The sequence below is a fragment of the Dendrobates tinctorius genome, unplaced genomic scaffold (assembly GCF_039654945.1).
Source record: "Dendrobates tinctorius isolate UK_male_01 unplaced genomic scaffold, ASM3965494v1 ptg000016l, whole genome shotgun sequence".
NCBI lineage: Eukaryota > Metazoa > Chordata > Amphibia > Anura > Dendrobatidae > Dendrobates > Dendrobates tinctorius.
The window spans coordinates 61,548,591-61,571,500 of NW_027361684.1; the positions used below are offsets into that span (position 1 = coordinate 61,548,591).

The 22,910-nt window shown below is 43.2% G+C and overlaps 1 protein-coding gene across 1 annotated transcript in view; it reads left to right on the top strand.

The window, feature by feature from the left end:
* The first annotated feature begins 2,632 nt into the window (after positions 1-2,632).
* Positions 2,633-22,910, top strand: part of IL1RAPL1 (interleukin 1 receptor accessory protein like 1) — a 2,193,655-nt gene continuing 2,173,377 nt past the window's right edge. The window contains exon 1 of the mRNA XM_073565918.1: positions 2,633-3,744. The gene's annotated coding sequence lies outside the window, so the exon portion shown is untranslated. The remainder of the gene's footprint in view (positions 3,745-22,910) is intronic.

A 22,910-nucleotide genomic window follows, 5' to 3' on the forward strand; every position in this document is an offset into this window, starting at 1 on the left:
AGTTCCAGTACCATTAGCTGGTTCTTTGGAAGTCAATCTTGAATATGTCCCCCTGGGTTCCAGTAATGTCAGCTGGTTCCAGGCAGAGCCTTTGGCTTTGGTGCCTCTTTCTCGGTATCCGAGTTCCACCAACATCTGCTGGTCCTTGGTAGTGCTTTCTGGCACTGGTACCTCATGCTTAGTAACTGGGTTCCAGTACCATCAGCTGGTCCTCGGTAGTTCCATTGGCTCTTGTACCTTCGGCTACCCATCCAGGTTCCAGTACCGTCAGCTGGTTCTCAGCAGTTCCTCAGCCTTCTTGTACCTTCTGCTACATTTCCAAGTTCAAGCTTTTTGAAATGGTTTTTGGTAATCACTCTGGATCTCCCTGACGACGACCCTGATGACCACCCTGAAGAAGACGACGACCCCGAAAACGACGACCCTGGAGACGACGACCCTGAAGACCACCCCGAAGAAGACCAAGAAGATGACCCTGAAGAGGATGATGAAGGAGAAAGTGTGGGAGAAGTAAAAAAGAAGTGAAGAGCATGGAAGTAGTGAAACATAAATATCTGACAAAATATAAAAAAGCTTAACATAGTCAATATCTTTGTAACTCTGAACGTCTTAAAAAAAAAATAATTCCTGCTATTCCATTTGATTGGGCTAAACCTCTATGCCTTTAATGTCTCCTCCACCTCCCCCAATATATTCTACATTATTCTTAGTTGTTTTCCTTCATGCAGAATAAACCTGCAAGGAAAGTAAGGCTTTATTTTCATTCCGATATTTGTGTCCCTTTGACTTGCATTGGTTTCCGGAATCGGAATCGGCGATATCCGATATTTTTGGGGTATCGGTCCGATCCAATCCGATATCTCCCGATATCGGAAGGTATCGCTCAACACTATTGAGCACTGTTCCCAGAAATTTCTGCAACTTCTAATCCCTCTGCAGACTGCCAGGGGGGCACCAGAGCAATGCTCTAGTTTCCCTTAGACTTACATTGAACTCGTTGCTCAGGTTGAGCACCCAAGCATTCCAATTTGCAATGAGCAACCGAGAATTTTAGTGCTCGCCCATCGCTACTATTGACCCATTAGGGTATGTTCCCTCAATCAGTTGGACGCTGCGTACTTTTGCAGCATCCAGCCCGCAGCGTGCAGATGTTACTGCATATTGGATGGGATTTCAAGAAATCCCATGTCCACTATGCGTTCACTGACGCCCATGATTTATTAACGGAGATGGACATGTGGCACGTCTTTCCAGATCACAGCATGTCTATTTATCTTGCAAAGACGCAAGTCTCGGCAAGACAAATCTCACCCATACAATGTATTCGACGGGGTGATTCCGCACAGTTCAATGGACACATGCAGAATCACCTGCGTTCAAAAGCCGGCAGCGCTTTGGATGGATCGGACACGTGCTGCTTCTGAAGGGCTGCCAATTACTGACTGTGTGCACCTGGCCTTACTGCTTTACAAGGTGTGAGCATTTCTAATGAATCTGTAAGGTGACGTTCTCACATTCAGTATTTGGTCAGTATTTTGCCTCAGTATTTATGATCCAAAACCAGGAGTGGAACAATCAGAGAAAAAGTATAATAGAAACACGTCACCATTTCTGTATTTATCACCCATTCCTGGCATTGGCTTACAAATACTGATGTAAAAAACTCACCAAATCCTCAGCATGTGAACATGACTTTATGTTAATTAGGTTACTTGCGTTTTTTCATTGTATTTTTGCGTACATCTTTTTACATGCTTTTTTATCACATTTTTGACACTGCACTTTTTGTCTCTTGTTGGTATGCATTGCTTTAAATAAAGCTGCTTTGTTCTTGATACTTCATGGCTTTTCCAAAAACTTTTTTGGTACAATCAGATGCGGATCATATGCGTTTTTAATCCGTTTCCACCGTGGAAAAACATTAAAAACACATGCGCGGTTATTACCTACAGTTTTTCCCTTTTTAATGCACTACTGAGGGAAAAAGCCGCACAGAAAACTCATTGTACCCCCAAGAGAAATTGACATGCTGCGAATTTGAAACACGGACTGCAAGTCAGTTTACGCTGAGTAATAGTGAAACACAGTGGAAATGACATTTCTATAAATCCCATCCACACTCTGCCGGATCTGTATGATGCTGCGTTTTTGACACGGCGAAAATACACAGCGTCAAAGACACACTGAAAGCTCATCGAGGGAATGTAACTTAAAGCATGGATACGCTGATTTCTAGCTGCCTTGGAAAAACCTGTTTTTCTGCGACACCAAGTAAATATGAACAAATTATTGAATTTTTTTTTTTTCACAACTCATCGGACATTGTAATGAGACGCACATTGCAGCCGCTCCGTGTGCCTGCACAGGTGACAACAAGACAAAGCCATAGTGTCTTCTGGTGATACAGTTAGTTTGATCTGTAGCAGATCCAGAATATTTAGCAAGAGAACTGAGGGAAGATAAAATGTTCCCACACAGTTCAGACACTTGGAACAAAGAAGAGATCCCATAGCAACGGTATAGTATGGAAGTGAGCAAGTAAATGAAGTAATAAAGCCGCTTCCCTCTGCCACTGCCAGTGCTGCATAGGGTGATGCTGGTGCAGAAGCTGCTGGCATCATACACACACTATGGAGTATGCAGCAGTCAGGGAGCACAATGAAAGCACTTGTTATCACAGACAGCACTAGCTCATCCATTAGACTTTTTTTTTTCTTCTTGATTCCATGTAAGGCTTTCCTGTTTTAATTCAGCCTTCTAAACTGGAGGGTGGTAAGCAGTAGCTGAGGATTGGCTAGGACTGGAACATCCATTGGGTGGCAGTAACAGTATCGTTTTTGTGACTTGCAGTTGCAGCAGGCTGGAGAATGCATTCAATCAAATGAGGAGATCTTATTGAAACACTGGATTCATTTATGCATTGCAGTTTCTCCCCCTTTTTCTGTCTATCTCTGTCTCTCTATTGCCTCCCTCTCCTTGTCGCCTTCTCTTCTCCCTGCTTCCTCTCTTTCTGGATGGTGGCTGCTCATCAAGTTGCATTATTCCATGGTGTTCATCTTTATTGGAGATTAGCATCATTCGGGAGCTCGCAGACAACTGATTTTTGATTCCTTTTACCTCCTTCTTCATCCTCATTTTGGAGTGCTAGGACCCAGGAGAAACCCTTTCCAGCAGTAGGAGTTCTTTCACATAGCGGTACAGGGCAAGGAAAACCCCATTGGATCTGTTATTGCAGGATACTTGTGAAATATACATACACTGCTTCTTCTTCTTCTTCTTCTTTTCACCCCCTGGCTGCATCTTGAATATGGAGAGATCTTACATGTATAGTGGGGCTTTGCTTTGAAAAGGCTGCAGGCACAGAGAAGGTTTTTTTTATTCTCCCTGTTGATAACAGACTTCTATGGTTCTTTTTTAATTTCAGTTCTTATTTTTGTTTAGCCTTTTGAATCACACCTGGATTGGATCTTGTGCACTGAACATAACTGGCTACTTTGAGAGCTGGAGGAGCAAGCAAAAGGTCTGCTACATGGAATTATCCTGTATGGTGGGGAACTTGGCACTTGTGAATGGGGATTCTTTTGCTGCTGCTTGCTAGCAGAAGAAAAATACATCTTTACATTTCTATCCACATATCAAGGAAATTAAAAAAAGGTGGTGGATCTGCTGACTAAGCATTGTGATGACCAGCTATCACCTTGCTGACTGATTCCGACAGCAGAATATTTTGGAAGATCGTGCTGGGTAAGATGATTTTCCTTTCCAGAAAGCATGCAGTGGTCTAACTATTGAAACTTGGGTGCTGCTGAATTGAGGGGGACTCCCTTGATGGCTGCTGCAGACTATTCCTGCAGATTGGGTATGAGAGGGAAATCTATAACTGCAGATCACAGTTATGCTGGTGGTGTGTTGTGCCATTAGGGCACCCTGCCTTGTTCTGCCATTTGTCATATGCATCTGTATTAGACCGGATCCAGGTGAAGGGTTAATGCAGCATGGCTGAGAAGCAATGGCAACCTAAATGCAGATATTAGCACAGATAAAAGCATATTTCCCCACAATGTACAGAATAAGGACAGTAGTGTCTGGTGCATTGATCTCACAAGCTGCAGCAGCACCCTGCATGGTTACCTACATATACATCTACTATTCCACCGCTGCTCCTTCTGTGCCATTTTTTCTTCTTCTTCTTCTTCTTTTCAGCAGGAGGTTAAATAACATTAAGTGTATTGGTATGGATTGGTACGCAATTATTTCTGCAGATTCTGCAGGAGAATAATATCGCTGCAAGCTGTTGGAGGAAAAATAGAGCAGCACAATCCCTGGTCTGTCACAGTCACTACAGCATTGCTGTCAATTAAAACACTTAGATCCCATCAAAAGGATTCCTATACTATAGGCAGCTAGCACTGAGGTCAGTGCATAGGAGATAACTCATTCTGACATGCTCTGGTAGATGCTCCATAGCCGGGACGAAGCATGGGTTTGGACACTTAAGTAGCAGAAATAAAAAAAAAAAAAAAGAAAAGTTTTGACATAAGGGGATCCCCAAAAATCTCTATATTGGAGACAATCTGCCTGCTAAAATGAGGTCTGATAGGGATAGAAACGAGACATAGCTCTAAAGTTCTGTGTGCTGGGAACTCGGATTCTTGTTGCATCATATTCTGTAATGCAGAAAAGGTGATATGGCATATGTCATGTGGTAAGTTAAGGGGATCCCTTGAATAAGCCGGGTATGCGGAGGAATACTGAATACCCCACCCAAAAGGATTATATAAATAGCTTGCTCTAACTTCTCCTGTCACCTAGAGACAAATTGACAGGGAGAGTGGGAGTAAGGAGGAAGGAGAGGATCTTGAGATGAGATTTTGCTGCAATTCTAAAATTGTCTGCCATGCAGTTGGCACCGGCTTTCCCACAGTAGATGTATTCCATGGGTCAGTGGATGGCTAATCAAAGCTGCTAGGATTGCTACCCCACCTTAATCCCAACTCCAGAATGTAGCAAGTGTACCAGTTAACAATGGTCCCATTGACAAGATCGGCCCGCCGTCTAAGTCAAGGTCAATGTGGAGGCCAGGGCTTTCATGCCATGTTTGCTAACAATGAAGTGGGGTTAGGGAGGTCCTGAAAGGAGATGTGAATAGCAACAACTGCACGGGACTGGAATACAACTCGTTTTCTTGTGTGTTTCTCCATCCATGGCTAAATGAGCCACTAGGCATGTGCACATCTCCGACAAAGTCGAACAAGTTTGGAGCAATCTAATAGAAAAACTGCACAGCCATTGCCATTGACTGCTATTAGCCATTACACCATTTGGTTTAATGTAGGGACTTGTTTAGATTCATACATCAGCATGGATATTACACTGATTGACATTTTTCCAAGTCGGCAGGGATTAAGGGTGATGCAAATAGCACAGAGCATATCTCAAATGACACTCAGTGAAATCATCTTGTAACGCTTGCTTAAAATGGCTAATACTAGGAAAAATAGCAGAATATCTACATTTATTAAACTTTTGTACAAAGAGATTATTGGAAGTTATGTTCACCCTCTGATCATTTACAAATATTAGATATACAATGTTTGTGGATGTAGTAAGGCAGGCAATCTCTACCGGATAAGCCACCCAAGAGCAACCAGGTCCATGGGTGAAGAGGGGAGGCAGGATCTAAGTTGTTTAGCATCCTTTGCAGCATGGTGTCATTATGTTGAGGCCAGGAAGATGGATGTGTTAGAAAAGCCATTTGTCTCATTTTCCATTGTACAAGTGATAACCATACATGATTAATTGCATTTCCAAGATTTCAGAAATACCAGCAAAGCAAGTTCTTAGAATAGGTCCACAAGTCCTTAAGTGATAGTATGTTATCACCATTCAGCATGTGGAATGCACAATTGTATTGTTCTGGGGACCTCCTAAAGAGATCATTTCACTGCTAACCTGTGCTACCAGCGCACATAACAAAGCATGGCAGCTTCTGTGTCGTAAGTGAGAGGAACAAGCTTCTAAATGTTGCAATTTTACTGTTAGGTCTTCGTGCTGGCGAAAATGCAATCTGTACTCTGACACCATACAGATAGAGGAGACTTTACTGCACTTTACTATTTAGTTCTCTGTATCCACACATTTCACATTAACTCTTTCGCCTTGATGGAATGCTTTGCCATGTGCTGGTATGTAATGGACAGAGTTTATAGCAGTCTAGGCTAAGACTAAGACCCTAGATGAGAAGGTTAAAGTTATGTATTAACCTATAAGAATAAAAAATGCATTTGTGCTCTAATCTATCTGTCTGACTATTTATCTATCTATCTATCTATCTATCTATCTATCTATCTATCCCATATCTATCATCTATCTATCTATCTATCTATCTATCTATCTATCTATCTATCTATCCCATATCTATCTATCCCATATCTATCTATCTATCTATCTATCTATCTATCTGTCTCTCTTGATTTTTCTGTGGCTTCCCGCCATCCCTTTATAATGTAATTCCTTTCTATCTGCAATGTGTTGCTTCTTGTGTACGACAGTAAGAGGCTTTTCTCATGCAAACATCCTTCAGGGGTCAGAATAGCACCATGGCTGCAGTACTGTAGTAGCGTTACTCGGAATCTTGTTACAATACAGTAACCCACTGTTCCTGTATTGGCCTTCATGATCAACGCTCCATAATATCTGCATTCCTTCAGTGATATAATATAAGAAACCTTGAATATACAAAGAAACGGTAAAACAGGCATGTAGACATAAATATTGACACCAGGATGCATTTTCCAAACCAACAGGATGCACATTGTTTCAGTAATGGCCTGTAGCTGTAGACTTATGTTCCTCGATCCAGGATGGCATTTCAATTCTTCTTTTGAGTCTTCACATCATAAATGATACCTAGAGTGATGTCTAATTATATTGGTTTGGACAGTTTGAGGGACAATTTTTCATTGTTATAAAAATAGAAAAAGACATTTGGGCCATGTAGGTTTTTTATTCAACTATTTTATGTTAAGGTTAATACATAATGTAGTAACTACTGTACTATGACTATATTCCGTTTCTACATGGGCATATACCTGTATGTAAAATGTTCCTTTACTTTGTCCTGAACTTAAAAGCCATTCCCAATTGGAATTGCACGTTACCTCTCCAGTCTGAGGCTGGGTTCCAATTTATCTATTGTGTTGTTGCATGTTTTATGCCTAAACTGGACACAACTGTTTTTGCATCTGTCTATCAACTAATGTGCTGGATTCCTGAGAATGAGCCCATAGTAATCTCTTAGATCAGCTTTGCCATAAATTTCCCTCTAGTATTTCACTACTTCTCCAAAGGATAGCAATGCATGAGGAAATGAGGCCTAAACCTTGTGTAGAACCATTGGACTCAAAAATTTATAGTATTCATAGGAGGCAATGTAATCTCCCTTCAGGTAATAAAAATTTAGAAGTACATCTAGACCTCCTTCCTGCAGAAATCTGAATCAGTCTATTTGGCACATTACATCCTGAAGTACAATATTCCCAATTTACTTTCCAATCTATGCATTCCAAGCAATACCTTCTCACACATCACTTCCTGACAATTTATTTAAAAGCTGCAGCTGCAGGCACCGACATCAGGGGCTTATCTACAGCGTTCTGTAATGCTGTAGATAAGCCCCCGATAGAACCTGAAAGATAAGAAAAAAGAGTTAGGGCCCCGTTACACACAATGATGTCCCAGCGATCCCTCCAACGATCCGACGTGGATGGGATCGCTGGGACATCATTAGGCTGATCGCTGGTGAGCTGTCACATAGACAACCCCTCCAGCGATGAAGACCAGCGAGCAAGCTGGTATCTAAGGTAAACAGCGGGTTTCTAAGAGCCGTGCAGCTCTTGGATACCCGCTGTTTACCCTGGAAACCAGCGTGCACACTGGTATCTAAGGTAAACAGCGGGTTCCTAAGAGCCGCATGGCTCTGGGATACCCGCTGCTTACCCTGGAAACCAGCATGCATGCTGGTTTTCAGGGTAAACAGCGGGTATCCAAGAGCTGTGCGGCTCTTAGAAACCCGCTGTTTACCTTAGATACCAGCATGCAGCGTCGCTGATCGTTGCTCTCCCACTGCCACACGCAGCAATGCGTGCTGGCCAGCGGGCGACCAACGATCAAAAAATGGCCCAGGACGATCCTGCACGATCAGCGATACCCGGCGGGGGGGCCGGTCGCTGATGTGTGTCACACACAGCGATGTCGCTGGCGATATCGCTGATGCATCACAAAATCAGTGATCTCGCTAGCGATCTCGCTGTGTGTGACGGGGCCATTAGATTTTACTCACCGGGGGGGCGGTCCGGTCCGATGGGTGTCGCCGTCCCGTCCAGCGCCTCCCATCTTCCAATGGTGATGTCCTCTTCTTTGCTGCCTGTTGTGGCTCCTGCACAGGCACACTGCTCTGTCCTGTTGAGGGGCCCGTCGCCTGCGTACTGCAGTATTCTGCTCCGCTCTCAACAGGGCAGAGCAGTGCGCCTGCGCAGAAGCTACGACAGGCAGCAAAGAAGAAGACGTCACCGTAAGAAGAAGGGAGGTGCCGGACCGCAACACCCATCGGGCCAAGACTGGACCGCCCCCCGGTGAGTATAATCTAATTCCGTTTTCTTATCTTTCAGGTTACATCAGGGGTTTATCTACAGCATTACAGAATGCTGTAGATAAGCCCCTGATGTCGGTGTCAGCGAAAAATAGGATGACAGATTCCCTTTAAAAAGAATCTGTCAGAAAGTTTTTGAGTTTTAATCTGAGCACAGTGTAAGGTAGCAGTTGAGACACTTAAATCAACAATATATCGCTTCTTTGGTTGTGTGCTGTTGTTTACTTACAATTAAGGTTTTATCACTAGGAGATAACTGATGGAGGACAGCAGTGCATGTACATAGTGAAATGAAGAAGGGAAGCTCAAGCTCAATCAAATTATTCAAAACATTCTTTATTAGTACAGAAAAAGACAAACAATATAAAACACTTAAAATAAGGAGTAACAAATGCCAAGACTGCTACAAAATTCAGCAGCCCTTCCAACAGGCCCAACCCAGAACAGGGAAGTGTCTGAGGACATCAAATATGGTAAGTGTATGGTTCAGTAAGAAGGACCCAGTCCTAAAAAGATGCATAGTTAGGCCTGTTGTAAGTACTGTTGTTTACTATCCTGAGTTTTGTAGCAGTCTTTTCATATGTTATCCTCTATTTTTAAGTGTTTTATATTTTGTGATTTTTTCTGTTCTAATAAAGAATGTTTTGAATAATTTTGATTGAGCTTGAACTTCCCTTCTTCATATGCTTTTGGTATAGTTTAGAAGTGCTTGTAGTAGCTTGTTAGGCCATTATCTTTGTTTTATGAACATAGAGAGCCTGGTGTGGGCAGGTTTTGCTTTCTCAGCTCTGCTTCATGCTACATCTAAAAACTCTGATTTTGTCACAACTATTGCACCCAGGAACCTAAGTGAAACATCGCTGGAATCAGGCTCACTTGCTCTATATTATGTACTGTCAGATTAAATAGCAAAATGCTGCTGATAGATTACCTTTAAGCTGTTTCATATTTATAATTTATGCAATGTACCATATGCATCATGGAAAGTAAACGACTTCTGTAATAAATATTTTAAGCAAACACATACCGCATATACTCGAGTATAAGCCAACCTGAGTATAAGCCGAGGTACCTTATTTTGCCATGGAAAACTGGGTAAGCTTATTGACTCGAGTATAAGCTGGGTATGCATTGTCCCCTCATCCCTGTCCTGGTATCCATGGCTGGCTCCCCCATCACTTTCCTGATGTTCGTGGCTTCCCCCATCCTGTTTGGTATGTGTGGCTCCCCGTGTAGCTATCCTGGTATGCGTGACTCCCCCCCTCCCTTCCTTGTATGCATGCTTCCTATTACAAAAAAAAAAAAAAATCCCACTTACCCTCCAGCATGCATTCACAGCTACTCATTATGGCATCTAGCAGCTCTTCCTGTGCCAAGCAATCACGTGGCACTGCTCATTAAGGTAGTGAATATTCCCTCCACGCCTATGGGTGTGGAGACACGTGCATATTCATTACCTTAGTGAGCGGTGCCAGGTGATCACTCAGCACAAGAAGAGCTGCTAGAAGCTGGCACCAATGAGATGCTGCGAAGGCACGCTGGAGGGTGAGTAGGATATCTTCTGGAAGCCGGCGCCTGTGGTTTTCACTGTGCGCGCTATAAGAGAAATGAATATTCATTTCTCTTTAGCAGCGGCACAGGCTTTAGCCACAGTCACCAGCTCTTGCCTCTATGACCCACTGCTCCGCCACTCCCCCTCCCTCACCGGCTTTCTGGGACAATTGATTTGCATATAAGCCGAGGGGGGGCGTTTTCAGCACAAAAAAAGTGCTGAAAAACTCGGCTTATACACGAGTATATACGGTATATACTCAGACTTGCCCGCATGGTAAAAGTGAAAGAGGCATCTGTGCAGGAGTTGGCTCACCATAACCTTATATGAGCAGGCAGAAGCAGCATTTCATCATTCATTTAGCAAACTACAAAAAAGTTCATTACTACATAGAAGCAAAGGTAAATTTTGAATGTGGTTCATGCAATATTTGTATGTGGCTGAACAGAGGGCCCCTTAAGTCAATGATAATGGTGGGCGGCATCATTTTGGAGGTGTTTTTTTTTTCTTTTCCCGCAAGATGGTAATGCCAGCGCATGCACAGTAGCAGCTATCGGATCACAGCTATGCTATACAATGATAGCTGCTACTGCGCAGGCGCGGTGGGCGCCATTTTAAATTAATTTTTTTTCTAGCTGAATAACATGAAGAACAGTTAATATTGGCACAGGAAGCATGCAATTATGCTGAAGAGCAGGCGCCATGGCTGACACCCGCCTGCAGAAGGTTTTTTTTTTTAAATTATGTACAGATATTAATTATGCAAACTAGGGGGCAGGTCGGTGAGGGATCAGGGACCTGTCAGCAGTCTGCATTATGAATACCTAATCGGAGCACCCCATGAAGACCCCACATAGGCCGCCCCGGGGCACGAGCATATCATTAACTAAAAAATGAAAATAAAGGTTAAACAACCACAAGACGGATTTCATCAACCAAGGCATCATTTTAATCAGTATAACGGTACCGACCTGACACTGTGTGCAGGTTTCTGAGCACAATCCTGCTGAAAGGTTCCCTTTAATCTAATTCTGCTTTGTTATGAGCAGAACAAAATTGCTGGATTTGAAAAACAATTTGTAATTCACAAAAAATAAAAATAAACAATATTTAAGAAATGCAGATAACATTTGAAAAAAAATATTGAATGCATTTCTTATAACTTGAATAAATTTTACCTTGTAACCCAAATCACATTGCATTCATGGCCACATTTTAAGTTGTATGTCATAGAAAGTTCTCCATGTTTACACTGAATACAGTGTGAGATGCATGCCAGCGACATCCCTCACCCATTCTTCCTAAACTAATCTAATATTTATGTCACATATCCGTTCATCTTGGATCTACATGTTGACTTTGGCTACAACACACATTGCGTAGGTCACGTCGGTGTTACATTACTCCGTTGTGAAAATCTGCCTGTTTGCTGAGGCACTCAACTCTCATGAAATCTCGATCGACATTTCATTATAGCCAGCCAGTGATTGAAACCTGTTTAAATCACCAGTATGATCCAAATAGCGGGGTTCTCAGTGTGGGTGCCGCACGGTGTCCGAATGCTATCTGCAGGCTAATAGCATTATTTTACGTGACAAGTTCCATTTAATGAAGGGTCGTGCCATAATAAGATGCGCCTAATTCATTTCAATTAAAATTTAGGAGGCGTATGCCACTTAATTTACTAGATATATCTTACAAGGGGTGTGCGTCTCCACCAGAAATGAACTTCAGTTTGTGACTGGAGTGCGTCTCTGGTGAAATTTTCGCCTCTAAAGTGGCATAATTTTTTATTAATTAGATGGGCAGTCTTAGCTATGGCCCCTTCTGCCTCATTTTGGGAAAGCTGTCTGTGGCTAGTGTGAATGGGGGGCAGGGTACTGTGAAATATCAAACATAACATAACATTTTTTTTGGTTGAACACATTTGTCTCCAAATAATTTACTAGTGAGGTCATTATATACAGAGTCTTGCACACGTTATTAATGGGACAGATGGCAGGTTGCATCTACAGCTGTACACAATTCTCACAATTTCATATTTGTATCTTGAAGGTAGAAGGCATCAGATTAAAAGTCAATGTTTTCAGATTTGGTGATTTGTCACAAGAAATAATCCAGGATCATTTTCGATAGCACGAATGAATCATAATGAAGCAGGGACTGTGACACTACATCTAGGGCACTACGACGTAACAAGCGCAGAATAATGATTCTCTGTGGAAGGAAGAAAATGCTGCGTGTCCCTGCACATAATAATAATAACAATAATAATAATAATAATAATAATAATAATGTGATCCTTGTAATAACATCTACACAGATTTATACATTTTCTGCCATTGTGTTTTCACATAATATGATGTTCCTGCTGCGCAGCTTTAGAGGCCAAATGCTTGATTTTTGAAGGTGCCATATTCTGATATGTCAAAATGTGTCAGATGAAGTAGTTGGCGCTTCAAGCCCAGGTACTATACTTATTCTGATAATGAAGTGGTCATCAAAGCCAGGTCTCAAAACACAACAGCCCACCTATTCATCAGGACGTGAATATAGCAAAGGCTGCACGGGGTAGACAATGCATTGCTTGCATTGGGTGCCACAATGAGTAGTGTCTCTGATATCTTATAATGGGAATTTGCTGCCTTTTTTGTTAAAAAAAGGCAAAAAAGGATCTTTTTTTCCAATTCTTGATAATCTTTTATAAACTTTAGCTTGAATATGCTTTCAGTAGTCTCTGAAGTTGTGTCATTGCTTGCAACTTCACCACTACAGAAATTCAAACTAGAGTTGAGCGACTTTGGTCGGATCGGGTTTCATGAAATAAAATTTGTTTCAGATTAAACTGGTCCGACTAGGGCAAAAAAAGTCGGAGTTTCGTCCGAAACCAGACCCCAATGAAAGTCAATGGGGAATAAAAGTCGGCATTGAGTGGATAAATGTCATCCGCTCAATGCTGACTTTTATTCCCCATTGACTTGCATTGGGGTCGGGTTTGGGACGAAACTCCGACTTTTTTTGCCCTAGTCGGACCAGTTTATTCTGAAACAAATTTTATTTCATGAAACCCGATCCGACCAAAGTCGCTCAACTCTAGTTCAAACCTTTGGTTCCTTTTTCCTTTTGGTTACAATATATCTGTACAGTATAATGTCATTAACTGAAACATTTTTATAGATTTCTTTGTATAAATTTAGACAATATTTTAAAGGGTTTTTCTACTACTAGAAAACCCTGCTATTAATAGCCCCAGGATGCACCATAAAATAATAAAAAAAAAAATTCTATGCTTATTTCCCAGACCGGTGCCCTTACAGTTTTTCCTGTGACAGTGTTGAGCAGTTACTGATTGGAAGCTATGGTCACATGACATTGTATATGTCAGGTGACTTATGTATGAAATAGCCCTGAGAGCCGTGGCTCTTGGATACCCAACGTTTACATTAGAAACCAGCCTCCAGCGTCGCTGGTCCTAATCGCTGGGGCTGTCTATTTGACAGCTCACCAGCGATCAGCCTAGCGATGTCCCAGCAATCCCATCATGTCGGATCATTGGTGGGATCGCTGGGACATCGTTATGTGTAACGGGGGCTTTAGGCTGTCTGCCAACATCCATGGCCCCTTGCCAGCCTGAGCATGCCAGCCCCCAGCTGTATGCTTTAGCTTGGCTGGCTGTTAAAAGTGGGGGACCCAACGCCATTTTTTAAATTATTTATTTAAATCAGTTTTAAAAAAAAACAGTGTGGCTACCGCTCTACTCTTGATAACTAACCGTGCTGAAGTTGACAGCTGAAGGTTGCAGCTGTCAGTTTTCCCTGGCTGGTTATTAAAAATATAGGGGAAACCATGGCATTTTTATTTATTTTTTATTATTTATTTAGCGCACAGGCGCAGGCTGATGAATACTTCCAGCTTTTCTCACTGTTGTTAGCAGCTGCAAGAATAGGCTGATGGGAGTAGAAGTCCCATGAGCCAACGCCAGCGATTGGAGGTAAACTTTTTACCTTCGGTCACAGCTGCGGGCTCACGCTGTAATTTGACAGAGTGGGAACTGCAGCTCTCTGACTGGTGGTAATGATTTTACCCCCAATCTTAGGCAGTGTTTGCCGTGCTGTCATGCAGATAACAGCGTGACAAACACTGGATGTTCAGGACCGATATTCAAGTGAATGGGGTTCAGGTTCAAGTACTGTTCTGATACTTGAACCAAACTTTTTTTTTTTACTGTTTGGCAAAACCCACCGGACCTGAACATCCAGGGGTTCTCCCATCACTACTTTCCAATTCTTCAAGCTGGCAATCTTGCACAACTCCCCGTGACCATAGAGTTATTTTTTAATATTTTGTACTGTACCCTGTGGCAAGTAATAATGGAATATCTAGTATTAGTCAACCCTTTGAACAGTTTGAAATTGGAGGGGCTGTACCTCTTTGGTCAGGATTATGTCCCAACACTAATTGGCAATTTGCAGCATTTCTCAGTGTCCCAGATGCAGCACAATCATGTCTTCATGTCTACTGATTGTGAAAGCTCACTAAATGTGTGTCGTTCAGGACACTGAAGGGATTATTTTTTTTTTCTCTTTCTCCAACCTTTGGGAAGAGATCCAAGCATCTGTTTGGGTTTTGCACATACATTATATACAAGCAGTCAACTAAATATTTCTCTTTACTTGAAGTTATTCCTAGGATTGGAACTCACAACCTCTTGCATGACAGGCAAAAACTTTAAAGGGAATCTGTCACTCTTTTGAGCTTTTTGATTTGTTAATGTTAGCATCCAGAAATCCTTCACCTGTGCATTCTGCCTGTCATCTCTCCTCTGTTCTGTTCTCCCTTCTGTTGGCACTGTTTTCAATTTTGTTGTGCTCTGTCACTGTAACTTATGGTCTCAGTGATCTTCGGCGCACTGTAAAGCTGAGTTCTCCACAATGCAGAGGAGTGATGGCAGGCAGAATGCGCAGGGGTGGAATTTTTGTCCATTCACATGACGTCAAATGTATGTCTGAACAGAAAAGGAAGCAAAATCTTGTACAATGAAGACCGTAGGCAGTCTTATCTTAAAGGGCAGCCTACTCCACATAGCATGGATGATTGAAGCTATAAGGCTAGTTTCATATTTGCGTCTTTGTGCGCAGTGCATCGTGCGCAAGTAGAAACGCATGCAAAAATGCATCATGCCTTTTTGCATGTGTTTGCTTTTTTATGCGCAATCATTTAAATCATTGTCTACACTTGTTTACTCGTAAAACACATGCGTACGCAAACGCAGGCATACGCATGTCCATGCGCATGCCTGCGTTCCCATAGACTGTAATGCATTGTTATGATGCATTCCGTGCGCAAGCGAATGCATGCTTTTTTTACGCCTGTGGCCGGACCCAAAAATGCAACAGGTTGCATCTGGCGCGTCTAGACGCACACCTTGAAAAAATGCATGCACACAAAAATGGAGAAAACGCATGCAAACACAAGACTATGCATACGCTATGTTAAACATTGGTACGCATGACGCATGCGCACGGATGCGCACAATGCACTGCGCAAAAAAAGCTAATGTGAAACTAGCCTAAAAGTTTACTTTTACTGAAGAAGGAAACATCCAGAAGGCATACATGTATGCAACCTGTAAGCCCATATTATTAACTCAAAAAGCTCAAAAGGGTGACAGAATCTCTTTAACCATGAGCCTCATGCTGCACAGCAAAGTGTTGCAGATTTTTCTCTGCTTTCATATATATCTAAGTCATGATGTGTCTTGATCGGAGGGCAAAAAGGAACGTTGAGAAGGTGGCATGAGGGGTAACTTATAAAAACAAAAATGTAGGTTTGAAATACAGTATGTTTGAAATTAGGAAAACTTGACAGAAAGATGAGCTCATTATAGTCAGTGGAGAAAGTTGGTTTCTATTGGTGTGCATTTAATAATGGAACAGGACAATGGAAGCGTTTAACAATGGTGTGAGCAAAGCCTTTAAGAGGGTTGGCCATCAATTTTTAAAATTTTTTTTATATGACCAAGATAGAGTGAAAGGCCAAATAGGTGAGGCGAGGGTTGTAGCGAAGGGAATGGCCCAAAATATTGCATACTTTGTCCCTCTTTGACTTCTTTTAAAGTTGCTAGGTATAATATTTCTCAAAAGAAATATATTAAAGTATCATCTGTGATGGATTTGGAAAACTTCATCTATATGCCTGGCACGGAAATTCATATACAGTGGGGAAAAAAAGTATTTAGTCAGTCAGCAATAGTGCAAGTTCCACCACTTAAAAAGATGAGAGGCGTCTGTAATTTACATCATAGGTAGACCTCAACTATGGGAGACAAACTGAGAAAAAAAAATCCAGAAAATCACATTGTCTGTTTTTTTTTTCATTTTATTTGCATATTATGGTGGAAAATAAGTATTTGGTCAGAAACAAAATTTCATCTCAATACTTTGTGATATATCCTTTGTTGGCAATGACAGAGGTCAAACGTTTTCTGTAAGTCTTCACAAGGTTGCCACACACTGTTGTTGGTATGTTGGCCCATTCCTCCATGCAGATCTCCTCTAGAGCAGTGATGTTTTTGGCTTTTCGCTTGGCAACACGGACTTTCAACTCCCTCCAAAGGTTTTCTATAGGGTTGAGATCTGGAGACTGGCTAGGCCACTCCAGGACCTTGAAATGCTTCTTACAAAGCCACTCCTTCGTTGCCCTGGCGGTGTGCTTTGGATCATTGTCATGTTGAAAGACCCAGCCACGTTTCATCTTCAATGCCCTTGCTGATGGAAGGAGGTTTGCACTCAAAATCTCACGATACATGGCCCCATTCATTCTTTCATGTACCCGGATCAGTCGTGCTGGCCCCTTTGCAGAGAAACAGCCCCAAAGCATGATGTTTCCACCACCATGCTTTACAGTAGGTATGGTGTTTGATGGATGCAACTCAGTATTCTTTTTACTCCAAACACGACAAGTTGTGTTTCTACCAAACAGTTCCAGTTTGGTTTCATCAGACCATAGGACATTCTCCCAAAACTCCTCTGGATCATCCAAATGCTCTCTAGCAAACTTCAGACGGGCCCGGACATGTACAGGCTTAAGCAGTGGGACACGTCTGGCACTGCAGGATCTGAGTCCATGGTGGCGTAGTGTGTTACTTATGGTAGGCCTTGTTACATTGGTCCCAGCTCTCTGCAGTTCATTCACTAGGTCCCCCTGCGTGGTTCTGGGATTTTTGCTCACCGTTCTTGTGATCATTCTGACCCCACGGGGTGGGATTTTGCGTGGAGCACCAGATCGAGGGAGATTATCAGTGGTCTTGTATGTCTTCCATTTTCTAATTATTGCTCCCACAGTTGATTTCTTCACTCCAAGCTGGTTGGCTATTGCAGATTCAGTCTTCCCAGCCTGGTGCAGGGCTACAATTTTGTTTCTGATGTCCTTTGACAGCTCTTTGGTCTTCACCATAGTGGAGTTTGGAGTCAGACTGTTTGAGGGTGTGCACAGGTGTCTTTTTATACTGATAACAAGTTTAAACAGGTGCCATTACTACAGGTAATGAGTGGAGGAAAGAGGAGACTCTTAAAGAAGTTACAGGTCTGTGAGAGCCAGAAATCTTGATTGCTTGTTTCTGACCAAATATTTTCCACCATAATATGCAAATAAAATGAAAAAAAAACAGACAATGTGATTTTCTGGATTTTTTTTTCTCAGTTTGTCTCCCATAGTTGAGGTCTACCTATGATGTAAATTACAGACGCCTCTCATCTTTTTAAGTGGTGGAACTTGCACTATTGCTGACTGACTAAATACTTTTTTTCCCCACTGTAAATTCTGTCCCGTGTGGACTTATCGTAACAGATAAACTAGGGAAACATAATTGTGTAATCTTTTTGTCATTTGTCTTGTAATTTTAAATAATGAAAAAAATATTATTTAATATGTTATTTTTATCATTAGTAACTTGTGTGAAGCATTAGGCTGCTAATAGTAAGATAATGACCCCAGGGATTAGACTTTGCTATTGTCACTTATCACTTCTCAAGAATAACAACTTTTTACTTTACGTGTTAATGCTTAATTATACAATTTACCCTCTCAATTACTTCCATTAGGAAAGGGATATGCTGCTCAAAATCATGCTCATATTATATTCAATGTAGACTTCAAAGTCTCATCAACAGTCTTATAAATATGATAGGAAGAATAAAAGCACATATGTTACAGTTTATATGAACATGGTTTGGTGGTTATAAATCTTGGTGCAAGCTTGGAGGTTACAGATGGTGGCAGACGAGAACTGTTAGACTGACAAGGAGGCTTTGATCATGGCAGCAGCTCTAAAAGTGGGATTCCTATGGCACAGCTGTTTAAGTCCCTTGCCATGTTTTGTATCTGGCATATTTCAGGCCTGCATTTACTGCATTTTTGGCTTATCTCAGACCACAGGAGATTTCTCAGGCCCTGATTGTCACCAGCTGGCACCTTGCTCGGCACTGTGCTCACTCTCTTTCCTTTTGATCTATTTCCTTGGGTTGCGCAACGTCTCAATGAAATTATGACACATGATATTCAAGTTTCACATTATTAATTGCTCCCTGCTGTGAACCGTCCCTCTGCCCCCTCCTCGTCCTCCCTCTCTCACACACCGAGCTTCATTTCATAGACATTTGAATGGTGTAAGTTGATCAGAGCAGGTCAGATATGACCTTGGTCAGATGTGACATCATTTGAAGTGTGACATCTTTTAAAGTGCTACATCAGAAATATACCAGAAATAGTCCAGAAATCGGTCAGAGGGTAAGAATAACCACTGCTTTCTAATTTTAATGCCTTTCTTTTCTTACCCTGCTCTTTAACCATGCTCACATTTGCCATCACCGTTTTTGCTCCACTAATCTTCACTCTCCTTCGCTATCCCCAAACCCCTGCACCCTTGAACCAAATAACTATCTCCCCCTTTCTCTTACCCCCACCTGGCTTCATCTGCAGACATACTCAATAACCTCAGACTTCTACTACTAAAATACAATACAAGACGATCACTCTCCCTGACCCACCTCATTCCCTTTCTCTGCTTCTTTTCACTGCTGGTATCCCCCAATCCTGCCCCCCCGCCTCATACATCCCACTAATCCTCACCCCTAGTTTTCTCACACTAAGAGAAACTGCTGCAATCCCTCACACTTAAAACCTGTGCCACTGACCCCCACCCTACCGCACCCTCTCTCTGGAGCACTTTGGAATGCTCGCTCCGTCTGCAACAAGCTCCACGCGATCCACGACCTCTTTACCTCCCACAACCTTTCCTTGCTCCCTCTCACTGAGACCTGGCATGGTCTCCCCGGCCGCACTGAGTTATGGCGGCCTCCACCTTACCCACACTCCTCGCCCTGGCAACAGACATGGTGGAGGAGTCTGTTTCCTCCTTTCTAAAAACTGCTCCTTCAAGCCTATCCAACCCCCTCCCTCCCTTATCCTCCCTTTCGAGGTTTACTCTGTCCATATCTACTCTCCCTCTAATCTCCAAATGGCCGTCATATACGACCACTTGGCTCAGCCACTGCCTTCATCGACCAATTCTCCACCTGACTCCTCCACTTTCTCTCTGCTGACATCCCCACCATCATCATGGGGGACTTCAACATCGCCATTGACACCCACCAACCAGCAGCCTCCAAACTCCTGTCACTAACCTCATCCTTTGGACTTAAGGGCCTATCACACTAAGCGATATCGCTATAACTTTTGACGTTATAGTGATATTGCTAGCGACATCGCTGTGTCTGATACTTACCTACGACCCGCTCCCCCTGCTGGTTATCGCTGATCGCGCGAGAACGTCCAGGACTCTTTCTCGTCGTCAGCTTCCTGCGGCGCTTCCTGTGGAGAGACGAGCGACGAGCGTGGAGCCGGGCGGGAGGACGCAGGATCATCTAATGTAACAGGTAAGTAGCGACCCCCGTCCCCAACAATGTCGCTGGTGAGATCTGCCTGTGTGGCAGCTCACTAACGACCACTTAGCGATGTACCAGCGAACCTGACTGCATCATTTCGCTGGTCGGGATCGCTGGTACATCGCTAAGTGTGACAGTACCTTTACTCAGTGGTCCTCCACAGCCACCCACACAGATGGACAAACATTAGACCTTATCTTCACCCGCCTCTGTTCCCTACCCAATCTCACAACCTCTCCCTTCCGCCTATCTGACCACCATCTACTCACCTCATCCTTGTCCTTCTCACCTGCCCCCCATGTCCAGCCACTAGCACATCCTTGCAGAAACCTCGCACACCTAGACATTCACAGACTCTCAGACTCTTCTACCTCTGTCCTCCATATCTTCACTCCACATCACGGACAGTACCACCGGTTTCTACAACGCCACCCTCACATCAGCCATAGACTCAGTCACCCCTATCATGCATGGCAAAGTGTAAAAAATCAATCGGCAACCTGGTACAACAACCTCACCAAAAAACTTTGACAAGCATCCAGGGTCGCGGAGCGGCATTGGAAGAAAACATGCCTGCCAGATGACTTCACTGCTTTCAAACAAGCTACACTTGCCTTCAAATCAGCCCTCACCTCTGCTAAACAGACCTATTTCACAAATCTTGCATCTTCATTATCCCACAACCCAAAACAACTGTTCAGCACATTTAACTCTCTCCTCCGCCCACCACTGCCACCTCCAACTCCCCTTATCTCTTCTGAGGACTTTGCCACCTACTTCAAAAACAAGATCGACCAAACAAGGCAAACCTTTACTGTTCCATCACCCACCCATTTCACATACCAGACCTCTGCCCTTCCCTATAACCTCCCTCTGCAACATCACTGAAGGAGAGCTTACTCATCTCCTTTCCAAATCACACTTCAACACCTGTGCACTTGACCCCATCCCTTCCCACCTGCTCCCCAACCTCACTAACATGATCATTCCAGCCTTAACCCATCTCTTCAACCTATCCCTATCTTCTGGTACCTTCCCCTCTGCCTTCAAACATGCCACAATAACACCCATCCTCAAAAAATCAAACCTTGACCCAACTGCTATGCCCAGCTATCGCCCCACATCACTTCTCCCGTTTGCTTCCAAACTCCTTGAATAGCATGTCCTTACTCAACTTTCCTCCCACCTCTCATCTAGCTCCCTCCTTGACATCCTCCAATCTGGCTTCCACCCCCACCACTCCACTGAAACTGCCCTGACCAAAGTTACTAATGACTTACTCACAGCCAAAGCTAACAGACTGTTGTCCATCCTCCTCCTTCTCGACCTGTCCTCTGCCTTCGACAGAGTCAACCACTGTCTACTGCTACAGATTCTTTCTTCCCTTGGCATCAAAGACCTTGCCCTGTCCTACATTGCCTCATACCTTTCTGACTGCACATTCAGCGTTTCCCACTCCCACACTACCTCGTCATCCTGCCCTCTCTCTTTTGGAGTCCCCCAAGGCTCTGTCCTGAGGCTCCTACTTTTTTCCATCTATACTTTTGGCCTAGGACAACTCATAAAGTCCCATGGCTTCCAGTACCACCTGTATGCGGATGACACCTACCCCTCTGGCCCAGATGTCACCTCTCTGCTGTCCAGAATCCCGGAGTGCCTATCAGCCATATCCTCCTTTTTCACCTCTCGCTTCCTAAAACTCAATGTAGACAAAATTGAACTCATTATCTTTCCTCCATCTCACATATCTTCCCTACCCGATCTATCTATTATGGTAAATGGCATCACGCTCTCTCCCGCACCTGAAATCCGCTGCCTCGGAGTAACTCTCGACTCTGCCCTGTCCTTCAAACCACACGTCCAAGCTCTTGTCACCTCCTGTCGCCTCCAACTCAAAAGTATTTCCAGAATCCGTCCCTTCCTTAGCCCTCAATCTACCAAAACTCTTGCACATGCCTTCATAATCTCCCGCCTTGACTACTGCAACACTCTCCTCTGTGGCCTCCCTGCTAACTCTCTTGCACCACTCCAATCTGTCCTCAACTCTGCTGCCCGACTAATCCACCTCTCTCCTCGCTACTCCCCTGTCTCTCCCCTCTGCAAATCCCTCCACTGGCTCCCAAATCACCAACGAATGCAGTTCAAACTACTAACACTGACATTCAAAGCCATCCACAACTATCCCCTCCCTATATCTCTGAACTAATCTCCCAATATCTTCCTTCACGTAATATTTGATTCTCTCAAGACCTCCTATTCTCCTCCACACTTTTTTGTTCCTCACACAACCGCCTCCAAGATTTCTCCCAAATATCCCCCATCCTCTGGAATTCCATGCCTCAACACGATTATCCACCACCCTCGGATCCTTCAAATGGAACCTGAAAACCCATCTTTTCAGGAAAGCTTACAGCCTGCAATAACCATTCTGCCGCCTCACCACCTCCCGAGCCGCCGCCTCAAAACCACTAGAGCTGCTGCAACCCCGACCTTCTGTCTCTTCCCCACTATCCCATAGAATGTAAGATCGCAAGGAAAGGTCCTCTACCCTCTGTACCAGTCTGTCATTGTAAATTTGTTTACCGTTAACGATATTTATAACTTTGTATGTAACCCCCCCTTCTCATGTACAGCACCATGGAATTAATGGTGCTATATAAATAAATAATAATAGTTAATAATAATAAATAAATAAACATTATGACCTTTAACTTTGCTCAGCCAGAACAGTGCCCTAACCAGTAATAAAATATCGCAGTAAAGA